We start from the raw sequence: 4,412 nt of genomic DNA, 5'->3' as shown, positions 1-4,412 counted from the left end.
CACACAGCATTACCAACAGAGGGGAACACTCTCCAAAGCCTGGGACAGTTTTATGACACCCCGCCAGCACCCTCACCCTGATGCGTAGCCTAGTGTCACAAGGAGGGAAACATTTTGGAAGATGGTAAAGGAGTACATAGCAGACCATGTCAGCGACCTCAATGATCCCTCAGTGCCTTACAACTACTGGATGTCCAAGCTGGACATGTGTCACAAACTGGCATTCTACGCCTTGGAGGTGCTGGCCTGCCCTGCCGCCAGCGTTTTGTCTGAGCGGGTATTTAGTGCTGCTGGTGGCATTATAACAGATAAGCGTACCCGCATGTAAATAAAAAATGCTGACAGGTTGACTCTTATAAAAATGAACAAGGCCTGGATTGACCATGACTTCTCGACTCCACCAGAGGAAGCTGATGAACATAAAGGCACTTTAAATGTGTTGTTTATAAAATACTGGATACACTGTATTCCCATGCACCCCTTCCACCACAAACAAGGGTATATGGTTAAATCTTCCTTTTCTCATCCTCCTCCTCCTCTTCCATCATATCAACGTGCTTATTCATCGCATATAATGCCCTCGCATATATGCCCTTCGCATATAATGTTTTACAGGGTCAGCTCAGCTGTAGGCCCTCGTATATAATTTTTAGATGGTCAGCCCACCAGCAGGCCCTCACCTACAATGTTTTACAGGGTCAGCTCACCAGCAGGCCCTCGCATATAATTTTTTAGAGAGTCAGATCAACAGCAGGCCCTTGCATATAATGTTTTACAGGGTCAGCTCACCAGCAGGCCCTCGCATATAATTTTTTAGAGAGTCAGATCAACAGCAGGCCCTTGCATATAATGTTTTACAGGGTCAACTCACCAGCAGGCCTGCACCTAAAATCTTTTACAGGGTCAGCTCACCAGCAGGCCCTCGCATATAATGTTTTAGAGGGTCAGCTCACCAGCAGGCCTTCACTTACAATCTTTTACAGGGTCAGCTCACCTGAAGGCCTCGCATATAATGTTTTAGAGGGTCAGCTCACCTGCAGGCCCTCACCCACAACCTTTTAGAGGGTCAGCTGACCAGCAGGCCCTCGCATATAATTTTTTACAGGTTCAGCTCACCAGCAGGCCCTCACCTACAATGTGTTACAGGGTCAGCTCACTAGCAGGCCCTTGCATATAATTTTTTAGAGGATCAGCTCACCAGCAGGCCTTCACCTACAATCTTTTACAGGGTCAGCTCACCAGAAAGATCTCGCATATAATGCTTTAGAGGGTCAGCTCAACTGCAGGCCCTCACCTACAACCTTTTAGAGGGTCAGCTCACCAGCAGGCTCTCATCTACAATCTTTTCCAGGGTCAGCTCACCAGCAGGCCCTCGCATATAATGTTTTACAAGGTCAGCTCACCAGCAGGCCCTCGCATATAATTTTTTACATGGTCAGCTCACCAGCAGGCCCTCACATATAATGTTTTACAGGGTCAGCTCACCAGCAGGCCAGCACCGTAAATCTTTTACAGGGTCAGATCACCAGCAGGCCAGCACCGTAAATCTTTTACAGGGTCAGATCACCAGCAGGCCAGCACCGTAAATCTTTTACAGGGTCAGCTCACCTGAAGGACTTTGCATATAATGTTTTAGAGGGTCAGCTCACCTGCAGGCCCGGACCTAAAATCTTTTCCAGGGTCAGCTCACCAGCAGACCCTTGCATATAATTTTTTTAGAGGGTCAGCTCACCAGCAGGCCTTTATCTGCAATCTTTTACAGGGTCAGCTAACCTGAAGGCCCTCACATATAATGTTTTTGAGGGTCAGCTCACCAGCAGGCCCTCACCTACAAGTCCAGTCTCACTATCCAAGAGTCTGGTCAACACAATCCTAACCGCCAGGGTCGTGTAACTAGTTATCACGGAGGAGTCTCATTCGTTATCGGAATTAACCAGACAAATCATTCCGCCAACTAAGAACGTCCATGCACCACCACCCACAGATTCGAGAAAGAGCTATCAATCTGTCAATCCTTTCCATGTCCGAGCCGGGTGAGGTTTCCCACGTTGAGTCAAAATTAAGTTGCAGGCTCCACTCCTGGTGGTGCCCTTCCGTCAATTCCTTTAAGTTTCAGCTTTGCAACCATAGTATCCCCAGAACCCAAAGACTTTGGTTTCCCGGAAGCTACGTGGCGGGTCATGGGAATAACGCCGCCAGATCACCGGTCGGTATCGTTTATGGTCGGAATTATCATGGTATCTGATCGTCTTCGAACCTCCGACTATCGTTTTTGATTAATGAAAACATTCTTGTCAAATGCTTTCGCTTTGGTTCGCCTTGTGCCGTTGCAAGAATTTCATCTTTAGCGGGACAATACGGATGCCCCCGGCAGTCCCTCTTAATCATGGCCCCAGTTCAGAAAACCAACAAAATTGAACCGGAGTCCTATTTCATTATTCCTAGCTGACGTATTCCGGCGACCTGGCCTGCTTTGAACACAGTAAAGTTTTTCAATGGTCAGCTAAGGCTGCTTTCACACTAGCGTTCGTTGGTCCGCTCGTGAGCTCCGTTTGAAGAGGCTCACGAGCGGACCCGAACGCCTCCGTCCAGCCCTGATGCAGTCTGAATGGATGCGGATCCGCTCAGACTGCATCAGTCTGGCGGCGTTCAGCCTCCGCTCCGCTCGCCTCCGCACGGACAGGCGGACAGCTGAACGCTGCTTGCAGCGTTCGGGTGTCCGCCTGGCCGTGCGGAGGCGTGCGGATCCGTCCAGACTTACAATGTAAGTCAATGGGGACGGATCCGTTTGAAGATGCCACAATATGGCTCAATCTTCAAGCGGATCCGTCCCCCATTAACTTTACATTGAAAGTCTGGACGGATCCGTCCGAGGCTATTTTCACACTTAGCTTTTTTTTGCCATTTTAATGCAGACGGATCCGTTCTGAACGGAGCCTCCGTCTGCATTAATATGATCGGATCCGTTCAGAACGGATCCGATCGAACGCTAGTGTGAAAGTAGCCTAAGCAACAGGCACTGTCCCATCATTTTTTAAATGGTCAGCTCAGTAGCAGGCCCTCAGCCATAATGTTTTAGAGGGTCAGCTCAGCAGCAGGCCCTCAACCATAATTTTTTTGATGGTCAACTCAGCAGCAGACCCTTACCCATAATGTTTTAGAGGGTCAGCTCAGCAGCAGGCCCTCGCCCCTAATGTTTTAGATGGTCAGATCAGCAGGCCCTTGCTCCAAATGTTTTAAAGGGTCACCAGCAGGCCATCAATCATAATTTTTTAAGGGTGTGTATGATGCCCTCCTTTATGTATAACAAAGGGTTTATTGGAGTGTCGGTTCCTTTCACTTAGTGCATAGGCTTTATGAGTGTAGGAGTCCCACTACATGAACAATTGTACCACAATGTGAATGAGGCCCTCCTTTATGTGATATACAGGTTGTATCGGAGTGCCTCTTGCTTGTAATTTTTGGCAGCACTTGCAAATATAGAGGAAAGAATGTTTCGGACAACAATGTTCCCAGCAGCAACCTGGGAGTCCAAGATGCATTCAGACATCCTCCCCATGCTTTTCCAGAACCATTTTGGTAGTGTTTCCATCAATTTCTGACTTTTTCCTATGAACCAGGCACCCTCCCCTCTTCAGAGCAGGGGGTGCCTGGTTTAATGCTCTGGTTCTCCCATTGACTTCCATTACACTTTGGTGCTCGATCAACACTATTCATCACTGTATAAATAGATGTGTTCAATATACAAGGGTGAGTCAAAAATTATCCACACTCTGGCTGTATAATTTGTTTTAATCAACTGTCAGAAAAGACAAATACATAATTTATCAAGATAATCTGCCCAGTCACTGCTGTGCCGATTTGAATGTGTTACATCAGTTTATTTGTGACTGTGGCGCAAGAAACAATGGCTGCCCCACTTCTGAGTTGCACAAAAGAAGAGAAGCATGCAGTGATTCATTTTTTTCAGGTCTAAGGGTATGTCGGGAGCTGATATTTATCAAAAACTTTGTGCACAGAATGGAGAAAGTGTTTTGTCGTGAAGAAATGTGTATGAATGGATACACAAGTTCAACGAAGGTCACATAAGTGTCAGCTATGAAGAAGGAGCTGAACACCCGTCAATGTCCACAACTGATGACAACGTTGAGCGTGCATGTGAACTGATCTGTTGGATAGATGATTGATAGTGGAATATGTGGAAAGAAGCCCTATAAGGACAAAGATTTATGTCTGATGAAGTGGTGCATTTTGTGGCTCGCATCTCAGCCTAAAACATTTTTTTTTATTATTAGAAAATATGAAAGTTTGTTAACAGGTGAACAAAGTGTGTTGAAAAGCAGGAAGAAAAATGTCAAAAAAATGATGTATTTATCTTTTCTGAAAGTTGATTAAAATAAATTCTACAGGCA

Source organism: Bufo gargarizans, chromosome 2 (genome assembly GCF_014858855.1).
Source record: "Bufo gargarizans isolate SCDJY-AF-19 chromosome 2, ASM1485885v1, whole genome shotgun sequence".
NCBI lineage: Eukaryota > Metazoa > Chordata > Amphibia > Anura > Bufonidae > Bufo > Bufo gargarizans.
This window is presented reverse-complemented; position numbering follows the sequence as displayed.